The sequence below is a fragment of the Macaca mulatta genome, chromosome X, assembly GCF_049350105.2.
Source record: "Macaca mulatta isolate MMU2019108-1 chromosome X, T2T-MMU8v2.0, whole genome shotgun sequence".
NCBI lineage: Eukaryota > Metazoa > Chordata > Mammalia > Primates > Cercopithecidae > Macaca > Macaca mulatta.
In genome coordinates this window covers 90923334-90939731 of record NC_133426.1, presented here as the reverse complement: position 1 = coordinate 90939731, position 16398 = coordinate 90923334, and the positions used below count along the sequence as shown (strand labels likewise).

Sequence of the window (16398 nt, the reverse complement as noted above, 5' to 3'; positions counted from 1 at the left end):
CACCATAGCAAGGACTTGGGACTTTATTGTTGATGTAATGAGACGCATTTGGAGGGTTTTAAACCAGGTAGTGATATGATCTGATTCAAACTTTATAAATAATATTTCGACTGATGTTAAGAAAAACTTTTGAAGAAGGACAAGAGTGGAAGAAAGTAAACCGTGTAAGATGCTTTTGCAGTATTTCAAACTAGAAGTTACAGTGACTTTGGTGTAATGGTGGTAGAGGAGGTACGGAGTATTCAGATTTGGGGCATATTTTGAAGGTACAGTCTTCAAACGTACTAGCAGCTTAGATGCAGGGTGAGAGGGCAAAAGAGGAAGAAACAATTGGATTAATTTAATTGCCTCTTTTTGTACCATGGTTTCATATATGTCTTCTCGTGCCTTTGCATTATAAACCCTTCAAGAGTAGGGACTCTGATCTTTTTTTCTCATATCACCTCAGTTTCAGGTATGTAGTACTTTATGAATATGTTAATCAATTATCAATAAGCTGTTTCTGAATCCTCCACTTTACCCTTATAATTCCTTCTTTGAAAGTCTCATATTTCATCATTTTTGACACCCTAATCTAGGGCTATGTCACCTAGAAGTTGGGTTAGCATTACAACTGTCTAAATGGTCTCTCTCACTCCAGCCTATCCCAATGTACCTGAAAATGCAAATTAATGACTTGAAAAATGTGCTTTCAGTCATTCATTCAATAAGTACTTACTTATTTGTCCACTTTGTATCTAGGGCCTTTCTGGATGCGAGGCATATAATAATAAACAAAACGAACAAAACTCTGCCTTGATAGAGCTTACATTTGCAATAACTAAATATATAAAATACATTTAATAATAAATACTATGAAGAAAAATGAAACAGAAAAAAGGGTATAGAGAGTGTTAAGAAGATCACAATTTTGAATAGGAAAACCTCTTTAAAGAGGTTGCATTTGAGCAAATATTTCAATCAAGTGATAGAGTAAGTCATACAAAGATCAAAGAGTGCAACAGTACAAGGTCAACTGCCGTGGACATTAGCTTGACTTGTTTGAGAAATAGAGAGAATATTAATGTATTTGTGAATTAGTGGCTGAGTGACAGGAGGGGAGGTCAGAAAGATGGTGAAGGCCAGATCATTTAGGGCTTTGAGGACATAGTAAGAAATTTGCATTTTATTGTATGTGTGAAAGGAAACCATTGGACAATCTGAAGTTGGGCATAATCTGACTTTTGTTTTAAAAAATCACATCAACTCCTCTGTGACTAATTGACCATAGAGGATTGAGGTCACATGCTTTATGGCTTTTGGTAACATTTAATCAAATAAAAGATATCTGCCTATTTTCAAAGGCTTTTATTATTAGCCAATTCCATCTACCACTAGTCCTTAGCATATGCCCTCTATTTGTCAAGATGATTTCATCATGGGCTTCCTCACATCATATGAATTTATGCATCTCTACCTTTGCCTATCTTTCCCCTTTAAGACGGTGCCTTCCATCCTCTCTTACTCACCATTCAAGAACCATCTCAAGTCTTAATTACATAAAATGCTTCCCTGACTTTCCACTTCACTGATATCTCCAATCATTAAATAATGTAGCTCTTGCTTGTAGTTAATGACTGAGCACATGATCATGTACTTTATTTTATTGTTGTGAATATTTACTGTGTGCTAATCTTGTCTTCCAAATGATGTTGCAAGTTCTATGATAGCAGAGAATCAATGAATTCTATATTTCTCATGGCATCCAGCAAATCTGGGAAGTATATCAAGTAACTGTTAAATGATGTAACGTGTGACTTGACTTTTTTTGTGTAATGGTATAATGGTGATCACCCAAGTAGCTTCTGGCAGACTAGGAATTGAGGTTGGATGAATAAAAACCATAGTTTCTTTCCTCAGTCATCAGAGCCCACCAGTCACGTATAACAGTACACTTGCTTTTACTGTAAAATTTTAAAGTCTCGATGGACACCTTATTGATTTTAGTAAAACTGAATATTTACCTGTCAATCGAACACCGACCACAAAGGACTGTATTTCTTTATGCTATCATTTGGTTTTGGCAGCATGTAACAATTTTGTTAAAACCCAATTTCAAGTTGGAAGGCCAGGCAGCACCTGCTCAAATGGCTGGCATGTAACTACTATAGTCACAGGGATGCTCGGTGTTCACAGCTATTCAGGAAGGTATAGAGAGCCCTGGCCGTGGATGTAGCTGATTTGTGCGAGGAAAAGGCAGCCCAGTTGCAGGCAGCCATCTCTCTTCCCCCCTCCCAACTCTTGGGTTCTGGGCTGAGGCCAAGGACTGTCCTGAGCTGATCGCAGGCTCCCATTGGCCGCTGTCTTTTGTGACGTCACGATCATGATGAGAATTGATGATCGGACACGCTGATTTCATTGTCTGAAGCGGCAGTGGAGACCCAGGAAAAATCTCGCTGAATCCGCCTGCCCCAGCAGTGGCCTGATCTGGGTTCCGCTGATTGCTTTCGTAACCGCACCACACCCGAGGTAAGCACTCAACACTGAGTGGGTGTGAAGGGCGAAGGAGGGCGGGCAAGGCACCGGGATAATGCTTTTCCTAGTTTGGGGCGAGGTTGGGGGTGGAGGGGTCCATAGGTTTCGTGGCCTAAACAGGCAGCCAAAAAACTGGTGCGGATCCTAGGGAGCGAAGTGCCTCTATCCTCCTAGCGAAAGCTGGCGGCTGAGTGAGATTAGAAACGAGCTGCGGATAGGGATACAATGGGGATTGCCAGAGAGCGAAAGACCTTGCTTGCTCCGAGAGAGGGCGACGTTTGGGACGCGCTTCTGGTTGGGTAGTAGAAGGAAGTGGCACCTCTGCCTCCGAAGAAAGGAGGGATTGAATTCTACCACTTCTAGATTTCACTGGACAGTAGATTTCTCACATCCCTACTCAAAGGCACTGAGAGCGCTGCGCCTGCGCATTAGCACCTTGGTGGGGGCGGGGTGGGTCACTGTGAGGAGAATAGGCGTGGAGTTTGCACAGGCGCTGTTTCGGTTTCACTGGAAGAGGTGGGGCTGAGCCATTTCTGGGCTGAATTTGGAAAGTAGAGACCCAGGGAACATCCCAGACCTTGTGATGTTTCAAGCACCAGTTGATGGGGAGGGATCTGCCATTTAGTTTAAACTGGCCTACTGAGTAAATCCAGCTTCAAAATGAGCCTTATAAATTTGAGAAGGCAAATTCTAAATTTCCAGGTATTAGATGTTGAATAACAGAATGAATTCTAGAAGAATTTGTGGAATAGAAGTTTATCAGATAAGAAACTGTTTGGAAAAATAAACACTAATTATTCAAATGAATCTAAATTTTAATCTTAAAGGAGCTCTGATTTGGGGTGACAATGATTTTGAACCCTAAATTATTTGGAAAGACTCAGAATGAAGTCCATTGTGGAGGCTCAGAGTAAGAAATTTTCCTTTCTGGTCTTTATCTCTTCTTGGGACAATCTCTTATAAGTCTTTAGTCTCCATTTCAAGTTTGGTGCTAAGTCCATCTTCTTCCTCTGTGTCTCTGCTAGAATTACTGAAGTCAAACATTATTTTGAGAGACCTTTTCCTTCACTCCTTCATTGGAAACGCTGTTACATTACTTATACTAAGGCTTTTATTACTCAGCAGTTGTGAGGAACAATGAAGAACAACCTGCCTGTCTATTCCTGATGAATAGATTGTACAGTATTGTTATTAATTGCCCTTCACAGTCTGATCATAGACTCCTGACAATTTTACAGAGGAATCTGGATTTTTCTCTGTTTCTCATAGTTAAGGGATTATCAAGTACTGGTAAATTTTCCTTTGAAAGACTTCTCTCACCATTCCTCCTTTACAATCTAAATTCTCATCACCACTTATCTAGTCACTGTAGGAGCTTCCTAGGCAGTCTTCACCTGTGCTCCACATCCTTAGTGGTCTGTGAACACTTCTTTCAACAGGTCACTTTCTTTAACCAACATATTCTTGGTTCCTTATTTTCTATTGTTTCAAGCCTAATTCCACTCAAATTTCAAAGAACTTCATAATCTGGCCTCATTGTAATGCAGGAGTCTTATTTTCCTTTATTCTTCAGTGCTCAACTCTCTTTAATGTTCAGTTAGGGAGAACAATCTACCTGTATAACATTGCTCCTTATACCATTACTATCCCCTTCACCTAGGATGCCCTCTCTTCTACATAATTCACATCTTACTCGCTTTGGAAACTCAACTCAGATTGCACCCCTCCACAAGTGCCTTCCAAATTAATCTAACCCAAATGTTACTGACCTCACTTTTCCTAGAATTCCCACATTAATTCTTGTCTTTGTCACTTGCTTGTGGGTTGCTTTGTATTGTCTCTTTTGTTGTTGTTGTTGTTGTTGTTGCTGTTGTTGTGTGTGTGTGTGTGTGTGTGTGTGTGTGTTAGACTGGAATCCTCAGCCGGATTTTAAACCCTTCCTTAAGGGTTGGAACCATGCCATCTATTTCTTTATTATCTGTCCGTAGCACCTAACTGAATAATCAAAATAGCTGTAGCTGTTTATGTTCTTTTTTTCCCCAGAAAACAATTTCCTTGGAAATGAAGCGGTATTTTTATAGAGAGAACTGTACACATGTGAAAGCTTATTCATCGTTGGTCAGGCAAGAGACCCTCCAATGACTAAATAAACCTGAATGTAAGTCAGAGGAAAGGAATTACAGAGATCTCTATTTACTGGGTGGCCTTCAAATATATAATGTCCTCATAAACAAGATCAAGGGAGGGAACACTATCCCAGAAGCGGTTCTGTCTGTAATTTTCTCAGTTTGAAAAATACTAAATAAAGAGGTATTCCATTGTTCTATACTTCTCTTTGCATGTATCTTTAAAAATATACAAATTCCTCATTTTTTATTACATTTTATCTACAATTGCTATCTTATATTGACTATTCCTGATAGTTTTCATGTGTACATCTCTTGAATCAGAGATGACCACTGTGATGATTGTTATAATTGCTATTATATATTGGTTGTCACTTTCCTATCCCTTAGGCTTCAAATTGCACTGTTCTGCAGAGCTCAAGTTTTACTTGAATGACAGTGTGATTATGGTTTAATACAGAGGTTTTTCACATATTTCACTTTGGCTCCTGCCTCACTTTGAGGTACCATCTCAATATCACATAAAAGTTTTTGACGTAGAAACATGGATTAAAAGTAATCAGAAGGGTGTTGTAACCTGTAAATTAGAACATCATTATTATAGATAATTGCAAGTGAACCATGAATGTTATTTATTATAAGGGAAAATCTTTTGACCTTTTCTCTGATTACCTACATTATATGAAACTCCTCAAAGCTGTTTTAGCTTGTAGCCAGCTTTCATAGTAATTGAGACTTTCCTAGACATTTACATATAGATCAGTAGAGAAAACTGATCGAACTTAAGCAACTCTGGATAGAATGTGGTGCTTAGAAATATGCTGTTAAGTTTAGAGAGCTCAAAATAAAATATGAAAAAAAATGAGTGTGACATATATTTTTAAAGCTTGTTTTACAATTTCTATCTGGGAGGATGACATTGGGTTTTCTCTTTAAGTTGTAGAGTTTGAGTTGGGGGAGATTTTATAATGATAAGCCAATCCCCTTATTTTACAAGTAAAGAATCTGAAGGCCAAAGAAGTGAGGTACTTTACTAGCATTAATAAACACTAATATTTATTAAGCACTTAGTGCCAGACATTGTGCTAAAAACTTTATATATCTTATTGCGTTTAAACATCACAAAATCTATATGAAAGAGTGTATAGTATTATTTCCCATTTTACAAATGAAAAAACATATTTCAAAGCAGTTGATTTGCCCAGGTCCATACAGCTACTACATGTCACAGTCAAGATCCAATCATGGGTTTGACTTGTAATCACCAAGTTGTGCTTGACTAAGGTCAATATAATGAACTTTTGGCAGAGCTTTAGCTGGGATCTAAATCTCTGGAATCTGAGACGTGTGTGTGTGTGTGTGTGTGCACTGCATTTCATAAACACCATATTACTTCTACGAAGTTAGAGATTTGTAAGATTACCCAAATAAATGGTGTATATTTACATTTGTTTTAGATATTTTATTAAAACACACTCTTTCAGTCCTGATTGAAAAAATATGGCATGAAACTTTGCATAAAATACATTTTAAAAACATTTATTGCCTTCTGCTTTTAAAATTGTATCATACTTCCAGAGGGAATTATATTTTTATAGTGCAATCTCCAACAGAATAAATAAAATTTGAATTGTTGATTTTTATTTTATTGTGGAGTCAGTGAGCTAAAACTGAAATTGGTGGTTTCTTAATATACTTGCATTGAGTACACTATATCTAGGTACACTAGTTTAGAAGCAAATATTGATAATTCTAGAGATATATTATGCATAAGAAGGGAGCTCGAGATGCTGGCATATTCAGAAGCTATCACTGATATCGTAATACCTTTCCAGTCTGCATGAAATTTTAAGGAAATAAGTTGAAACCTGTCTGTCCAAATGGGGTCATTCTTATGCCAACTAGTAGCAAAATTGCCTGGGTTAAACCAGAGATCTAGGTATAAGGCAACTGGATACATGAAATTATACTGTCAGTCAATTAAATGCTTCACCTTACATCTTCCATCTGTAAAGAAATCTAGAACAATATCTGTCTTACCTTTTGTTTCACAAAAATTCTCCTGTTGTTTCACAAGTAGACATATGTGCATTTGGGTTGATCCTTAGAATCTTTAAGCCTATTATTTGTCAGGGTGGCAAAATTTAGCAAACTATCTCCTTAACCCCTTTTCCCTTGGAGTTAGGGACAGTTTCTTTCAAGCTTCTAAAAACAGTAATGCAAACATGTGGCTTATATACTCCCACTAAGCGCTTTTGTAATTAGTATTGGTGTATGGTGCTCATTCAGGGTCGTGTACCACTGAGTGGCAAAGCCAGGATTTGAGAGCAGGTGTTATTCTAGACACTGCATTCTCAACTGTTAAGCTACTAGGTATAGGTTAAGGAGCTAGAGTGAGGCCTATCTTCATTGTTTTTCAAAAAATTTATGTATTCATATATATATCTATACACACACACATGTGTATACATAAATTCATATATACACACACACACACACATACAACATGTGTATTTTCCTCCTAGCTTCTTTTCTCCTTCTAAGCTCCTAGTTTCTTTTCTCCTTCTGAGCCTCTAGTATAATAATATACTCCTTCTGAGTAATATTTCCCTTTTTTTTTCCTCAGTGGAGACGACATTTTTTAAATAAATAAAGGCTGAAGTTTAGGGGAAAGGGCTCATTGTGCTGACCTCCAATGGCTTCACTGGCAGAAGGCACATAGACCCATATTCATTCTTACTGTCAAACCAACCAATGTTGAAAGCACTTCATGAGTGGATTTTATTAAAAAAGTAGATTCTAGTATTATATAACTTTTCTAATACACTAATTTAATGATTCAATATTTTCTTATTTGGTTAGATTAGTATACCTATTGTATGTTTTATGGATGGAATAGCTGTGTCATTTAAGAAAGTAATCATCTGAGACACATTTTCAAAATAGCTTTGCCCTTTCATAGACCGAAAATTTGTTGTGTTGAAATCCCCTTGTATTAATCTGTTTCCACACTGCTATAAAGAACTTCTCCAGAATGGGTAATTTATAAAGAAAAGATATTTAATTGACTCACAGTTCCAAATGGCTGGGGAGGCCTCAGGAAACTTACAATCATGGTGGAAGTTGAAAGAAATGCAAGGCACGTCTTACATGGCAGCAGGAAAGAGAAAGAGTGAGGTGGGAACTGCCAAACACTTTTACAGCATCTCACTCATGATCATGAGAACATCATGGGGGAAACCACTCCCACGATCCAGTCATCTTCCACCAGGTTACTCCCTCCACATGTGAGGATTACAATTCTAGGTGAGACTTGGGTGGGGACACAGAGTCAAACCATATCACCCCTCAACAAAGCAACAACTGGAAGAGATCCAGGCATTGTAAAATGTGGAAGAAGAAATATATTCTGTATCAGTGGGAAGTATTACATTAGGTATTAGAATGCTCAGTCTTGACTCCTCCTCATTATTCTAAGACAAAAGTATAGTCACACGAATTTATTTTTGAATATATATGTTAGTTATTAAAGTAATGAGTCAGACATTTTATCTAGGCTCACTTTCATCACTAATAAATGGTTAAAAGATGTGGGAAGTCAGTTTGAGATTATTTTTGTTCTCCCACCTAGTAATACTGAATGCAGAGAAAAATTTTTGAATTTAGGATTGTTTGTCATATGGAGCCTCAGGTAGGGATTTGTGAATCCCTCCCTTGCTATTCAAAGTGTGTTCCATAGAGTGGTAGCATGAACATCACCTGGGAGACGCTTAGACACTGCAAAATCTCTGGCCCCAAGCTAGATATGCAGAATCGGAATCTGCATTTTAACAAGGACCCCCCCCCCCCAGTTACTAATATGTGTATTAATGTCTGAGAAGCACTGAGGTAAAGTGAAATCCGACGTCCTGTACAACAGAGACTTTTAAGAGCTGGTGATCATAGAAACAAAAACCTGAATTTTCTTTAGTGTGTTTTCACATTTGTAAAGAAATATGCAATCTAAGCATTCTCCATTATATATTGTATGATGAATACAGATCAGCTTTGTTCCATTCTGAAGTATACATTGCATCATTAAGAGAAAAAAACTACACAAATGTCATAGGTAAAATCGATAAGCCTCTGAGTATATCCACTTACATTGGTGATAGCAATGACTTTACCATTGAAATGATGTTTATCCTAATTACTTGACTTTTCAACGGAGTCTTACAGAAGAATATAGTTGTATTGGGTTCACTGTCACCAACTTCCTCAAGGGGAATGGTGTGTTGTCTCTTTGCTTCCATAACATATCACGACAAAATTATTGCCCTAGAACAGCCCAAATTTGTTATCTTATGGTTCCGGAAGGCACAAGTCTGAATGAGTCTCATTGGGTTAAAATAAATGTGTCAGCAGTTCTTTCCTTTTTAGCACCTCTAGAGAAGGTTTTGTTTCCTTGGCTTTTCCAACTTTTAGAGGCTACCCACAAAAACAAAAGCAAAATTTTTGCTACACTGACAAAATCTATCTTTGGGTCTCTGTTTGAGATATTCTGCCTTAAGTATCTTTTGTTTCTGTTTTATTTTTTTCATTTGAAGAATAAAGGAGGAGTTTTACCTGTGGCTATCAGATTTGGGGTTCTGCTCTATGACACTTTTAAGTCATTATGCAATTTCTTTATTTTTTTGCCAAGAAGTCTTGAGCATGATTACACTATGCATTTTCTTATTCTTTAAAGTATTTGTGGGGATAATCCTTCATTATTTGATTGACAAAAATGTATATGTTTATAGTGTGTAACATGATGATTGGATATATGTACACATTGTGGAACAGCTAAATCAAGCTAATAACATACCAGTTACCTCACATACTTACCTTGTGGTGAAAACATGTAAAATCCACTCTCTTAGCAATTTTCAAGTATCCAATACATGGTTATTAACTGTAGTCACCGTGTTGTACAATAGATCTCTTGAACTTATTCTTCCTGTCTAACTAAAATTTTGTATTCCTTGATCAACATCTACCCAATCTTCCACTGTTCCCTACCCTTGATAACTACCTTTCTACTCTCTGCTTCTATGAATTTGACTTTTTTTAGATTCCACATATGTGAGATTATGCAGTATTTGTCTTTCTGTGCCTGGCTTATTTCACTTAACATGAAGTCCTCAAGGTTCACCCATGTAGTTGCAAATGACAACATTATTTTTTCTTTGTCAAAGCTGAATGGTATTCCATTTTGTATATATGCCACATTTTCTTAATCCATTCATCTGTTGATAGACACTTAGGTTGACTCCATATCTTGGCTATTGTGAATAAGACTGCAGTGAGTGAACATGGGAGTGCAGATATATCTTCAAGACACTGATTTTATTTCCTTTGGCTATATATTGAGAAGTGGGATAGCTGGATCGTATATGGTAGGAATTCTATTTTTAATTTTTTAGGGACCTCATACTGTTTTCATAATTACTGTACTAATTTAAATCCCCACCAAAATTGTACAAGAGTTTCCTTTTCTTGGTGGGGATAAATTTATGCTTTCACATTTTCGTTATCTAAATACATGCGTGTTTCTATGTTGTTTCTACACTATATATGTGTGTGTTTATATAATGTTACCTACTTACCACTTGATGGTGTACTTTGAGGGATATCCCCCTGAACTCTAATGTGTGCCTAAATCTTTTTCCCCTAAATTTCTGCAGGTTGATGCAAAATCAGGAATGAAAGTTATAAGATAACTAATAGTCTATTTCTTTGTGTACTTCCCTCATTAGTAAGTTAAAATACAACCTACATTTTAAAGGTATTAACAAGACTGTGATTTGCAAGATTGTGAAATGTTAGTCGTCAATGGTTGTGGCAGTACAAACAGTCTCCAGTGAAAGGTAGAAGTGATTTACTTGCACTTTTTTTTTAGGGCTAGAAATGTACAAAGAAAAGCTATTTATTGAAACAAAATTTACTCGATGAATATGAATGAATCCAGGTACTACTTAGCTCATTAGGAGATGCTATATATCACTGGTTATCAGTGCTATATATCACTGTCATATATTCTGTATGGATGGATGCATGTGGGATTGCATAAAAACAGAGCTAAAGGAAATCAGTCATTCAGTTGAGTCCCTATTTCTGTTTTTGTCATTCAGCTTGTTTATCTATTTGAAATTGATCTTTTTACTTTTTTTAGTATTTTTAATTTTTTTATTTTTAACTTTTGTGGGTACATAGTAGGTGTACACATTTATGGGGTACATGAGATATTTTGATGCAAGCATGCAGTGTATAATAATCACATCATGGAAAATGGCCTATCCATTTTTAAGCGTTTATTCTTTGTGTTACAAACAATTCAGTTATACTCTTTTAGTTATTTTTAAATATATCATTAAATTATTTTGACTATAGCCACCCCGTTGTGCTATCAAATACTAGGTATTTATTATTTCTGATATCTGAGGGTATGATTAGGTATTTATAGTTTTAGGTGTATATTATTTGAACACATTACCATGTGAATAAAGCAAGTGTCATTAAAGGCTAATACATTTTTATCATTGATTAAACATTCTGAGATCCAGTATATTTACTTGCTAATGCATTTGTTTGGTAGAAGCTCTCTTTAGAATTTAGTCATTAGGGATGTAGCTATAGACATATACGTCCCTTTGTACTTTCATATATTTATGTGGAGTATGTGTACATAAAATTTTCTTGCAATTTGTGTTCACGTCACTATGAATATGTTTTATGTAGCTGACAAAACCGAATATTAATTACATAATTTTAGGTGTGTCTTAAAGTGAGGTCAGTGAACAATTTCTTTGTGTCCTGAGAAAGTCGTATGATAAGTTTTTATTAAAATTCCTTTTGTTTCTATTTTCACCTAAGCAATATAGGTCAATTTTATCTCTAAAAAGAAAGATAAGAGATGTGTGCAATACATTTCAGTAAATTATAGCTTAATAAACAGACAATATACTTTCATAGTATTAGAATAAACAGATGTCTGTTACTAGACTTTATGTTTTGAAAATGCTGGAATTTATTTTTTGCAATATCTAAAAACGTTGGCAAGATGATTATAAAATAAAGTAAATAGAGAGCTGAAACCCCATCTCTACTAAAATACAAAAATTAGCCAGTCGTGGTGGCCACTGCCCGTAATCTTAGCTACTTAGAGGCTAAGGCAGGAGAATTGCTTGAACCCAGGAGGTGGAGGCTGCAGTGAACCGAGATCGTGCCATTGCACCTCAGCCTGGGCAACAAGAGTGAAGCTCCAGCTCAGAAAAAAGAAAAAAAAAAAGCTTTTTGTAATATTAAATTTACACTAAAAAATTCTGGAGTGGCTTCCATGCATATGTGGACACCATGCTATTTGTTGTGCTTAACTTTCACTTTCTCAAACGTTTTGAAAGATTAAACTCCTATTGCATAGGCAGGGGTCTCAGAATCAGTCTTCCTTTTGCCATCATAATATCATAATGTACATATCCTTCATTTGAGGTTCACATATAAGTTGTGTAGGAGTGGATTGATGTACATTAAAAGAGTTATTCCCAGTACTGATGGCCAGTTGATGATATGTTAACTATTAACAAAAATAGACTTGACGTGGCACATTGCAGTTTATTAAGTATTTTAATGAAGATGACACATCATTTGAAGAAGAATAGGACAGGTTTTATATTCCCATTTTCCAGATGAAGGAACTGAGGTTCCAGAGGTCACTTATCTCTGCTAAAGTCACAAGACTAGCAAGTTATGAAGCTTAAGAGCTTAATAGGATGGAGGTATCCAAACTCCTAAAGCCTTCCCACTCCACCACTCCAAAAGGTCACCTGAATTTCTGCTTATAACAATGATGAAGTAACAGTAACAGGATTTCCTCTTTTATCTTAACTATTTAAACACAAACCAACCAACAAACAAAAAACAGAAAAAAATAGAAAATAATGAGTTTTAGACCTTTGACAAAAGGCAGCACAAGACCATGATTCTCTAGAGAAAGGAGACAAGATGAGCCCTATGAATGTCCCAATTTACTGCTTTGGGAAAGTTTCCAGACAATAGCTCAGGTAAAAGGAGCCCCAAAAGGCTAGAGGTCTCTCTGAGTTGAGAAGACATAGTTCAGAGTTCAGAAAGTACAAAGGTGCCTACAATTTGAGGAACAGTGTACTGGAGAGAACATTGCACAGTGAAGGAGAAAACTGCATATGGAGAGAGCTTCATAGATCTGTAGAGGGACCCTTCAAATTTCTGAATAATGATCAGTTCAAGTGTGTGATGAAACTGATGAGGACAGAGAAAGAACCACAATAAAGGAACAAGCAAATGAATCCTCAGAACTCATGCAGGACCAGGAATGGTTATGTTCCCACTGGCTAGATTGTAAAACATCATATTTCAAGAGACATTTAAGAAGGTCCTCACAAGGGTATTGCCTGAGTAATGGAGCAAATTAGATCTAGAATAAAGGCAATTCTAGATTTGCCTGACAAGAGCAAACCTCAAAAGAACCAAACCAATTCCTAGTAACTTAAATATATCCCCGAACAAAGGCAAACATATTGAAATACTACAAAAACAGACCATACCCAACGACAAGATTCATAATATCTGATGTTAAATGAAAAATCCCCAAGCATGCAAAGAAATAGGAAAATATACAACTCATATTCCAGTGAGAAGGCAATAAGAAAAACAGAATGAAAAAAGGGTGCCAAATTAGTAGAGAAGAATGTTTAAAAAAACCCAGCTATTTCTGCATTCCATATGTTCAATAAGGTAGAAGAAAGCACAACCAAGATGAGAACAAAATAGATTTTTAAAAAAGATCCACATTGATTGAAATTCTAGAGACAAAATATAGTATATGAAATGTCAAATGCACTGGATAATTTTAACAGCAGATTAGCTACTGCAGAAGAAAAACAATAGTGAACCTTAATACACACAAACAAAAAGTATTCAAAATGAAAAGTAGAGAGAAAAATAGGAGAAATAAATGAATGGAGCAACAGTGAATTGTGAGCCAAAGTCATTCAACCTACCGTCCATATTTTGTGAGTCACACAAGGTGGGAAGTAGAAGAAAATTATCTAAAAACGAACAGTTGAAAATTTTACAAATTTGATGAAATCTACGAACCTACATACCCAAGAAGCTCAACAAATCCCATGAATAAGAACGATGAAGAAAATGGCACCAAGGTATTTCATAATCTAATAATTGAAATTCATAGAAAAGAGAAAATCTTAAATGCAACCAGAGAAAATAACTGCACTTTAAGTATAGGAGAACAAATATGACAATGGTAGGATATATCTCACGGAAACAATGCAACACAAAAAACAATGGGGCAACATTCTTAATGTGCTGAAAGAAAAAAATGAGTTAACTTAGAATTTTATATATGAAAAAAGCAATATAAAAGTTCATCCACTCATACCAAAGTATAAAATACATCACTAGCAGATATACACTATCAAAACTGTTAAAGGAAATCATCACACAGAAAAAAAAAATACCAAATTGAAATTTTATCGTGCATAATGGAAAGGAGAGTACTGGAAATAGTCAATACGTGGGGACAAATGAAAGATCTTTAAATTTAAAAAAACATTTTAAGCAATAACTGTCTAATTTTTACAATAACAACTTATTTGGGATTTAGTAGCATTTGTAAAAGCAAAATGTGTAGCAATAATAGCACAAAGGCCAGTAGAGGAGAAATAAAAGGATAATTTAGTGAATACGTAGAAAACTTGAAATCTATTACTTGAGGGTCACTTTAACAAAATATTAGTAGAAGAGCAAATTAATCTCAAAACAAGGATAAAGAGGAAATGATAATGCTAAGAGCATAAATAATTGATATAGAAAATAGAAAAGCAATGAACAAAGGCAATGAAACCAAATGTTACATCTTAGAGAAAAAGAAAAAAGGCGAGAGGACGCAAATTGCCAATATCATAATGAGGGAGAATGTATCGCAATAGACTGTACAGACATTAAACAGTATACCCACAAAGTTAACCTATATGACTATACATTCCATAACTTAAAGGAAATGTATCAATTTCTTAAAAGTTGGAAATTACTAAAATCAATTGTAAAAGAAAAACAGTAACTTAATATTTTATATTTAATAAGATAAATTGAATTTTTAATTAAAATCTTCCTTTAAAGAAATCTTCAGACCCAAGTTGCTTTACTCATTAATGCTACAAAGCATTTAAGAAAGACGTAATATCAAATCTACACAAAAGTTTTTTAGGAAATAGAAGTGGAGATAATACTTTGCAACTCATTTGAGCACTTACTATGTCCAAGGCATTGTTTTGGAAGCTGGTTAATAAAAAAGATGAAAATTTGCTTCCTGTAATACAGAAGCTTATAGTATGTGAGACAAAGAGAAGGAACTCTCTCTCTCTGCCATACTCTTAGGTCTGCCTGATTGGTTAAGGCAGAGCAAAGCAGATTATCGTGCATTGTATAGACAGTTGAGGATAAAACTTTCTCTGTAACATCAGCAGAGGTGAACTACCTCTACAACAACTCTTTCTTTCTTCCAACGGAAGTTCCGCTTGCTCTGTGTTGTTAAGAGTAATTTAATATTTCATCTAATGTTTTTATTTGCCTTATTTGCTAAGTATTAAGCAAAAGATGGCAGTTGTTTTGTTTACTAAATAATTAGTGCCATAAATTTTACTTCACCACAACCATATATCCACATGGGCAGGGGGGTTGATTTTAATCCAACTTTCTATTCCACTACTGCTCAGCTCATAATGTGTGAAACAAAATAGCCATTTTAACTACTATAGATTATCACTAGAGTAAAAGGGCACAGTAGTAATCCTTCACATATATCATTCATCCAGCAAATTCAAGAAAATAAGTGTCACAAAATCTACAAGGTAAGGTCCAAATGATAGAGTCATGAGTGAACCTCTTAGGCCCACCAGAAAATTCTGGTCTTCTACCAGATTAGAACAAACAAACTAATCAAAAACAACAAAACCCGGCAAATTAGGGGTGAGAGGGAATTGCTAAAGGGAAGCCCAATGACAGCATGACAAACGATGACAGACAAGGAGAGTAAAAGAGAAACTATAAAAAGGATATGCAGGAGTTTAATGTGTTTTAATGAAGAGACAGACACCGTATCACAATTATTAGAACACCATTTATTAAATTATGTTTATAATGATGACCCAGTCTTATAAAAAAAAGACTTTATTTCTCTACTCCCTGTTTAAAAACTCAAGAGAGTGAATATGGTAGCTCAGAAATATTTTCATCTAAGATGAAAACTTATGAAAAGTAAAGTTTTATTGCTCAAAAGAGTATACACTGTAGCTTTCCAGAATGACTGATTTCCCAAAATATCTTAGAAGTGGAAGTATAGTGGCAACTGGAGAAACTTCATACGTCTTCATACCAAATTATGCAGAACAACTAGGGACTATACAATTAAACATTAAGCATTTATTTTTATGGCCAAGAAAATTAAAATGCCAAGAAAAAATGCCTAGAAATATATTATTGCTATTGTCTTTTATTTTTTTATTTTATTTATTTATTTTTAAATTTATTTATTATTATTATACTTTAAGTTGTAGGGTACATGTGCATAACGTGCAGGTTTGTTACATATGTATACTTGTGCCATGTTGGTGTGCTGCACCCATCAACTCGTCATTTACATCAGGTATAACTCCCAATGCAATCCCTCCCCCCTCCCCCCTCC

The 16398-nt window shown here is 35.6% G+C and overlaps 1 protein-coding gene across 2 annotated transcripts in view; it reads left to right on the top strand.

Moving 5' to 3' along the window:
* Window positions 1-2356: 2356 nt before the first annotated feature.
* HDX (highly divergent homeobox) overlaps window positions 2357-16398 on the top strand; it is a 189621-nt gene continuing 175579 nt past the window's right edge. For both annotated transcript variants that reach the window (XM_015127741.3, XM_015127740.3), the window contains exon 1: window positions 2357-2508. The gene's annotated coding sequence lies outside the window, so the exon portion shown is untranslated. The remainder of the gene's footprint in view (window positions 2509-16398) is intronic.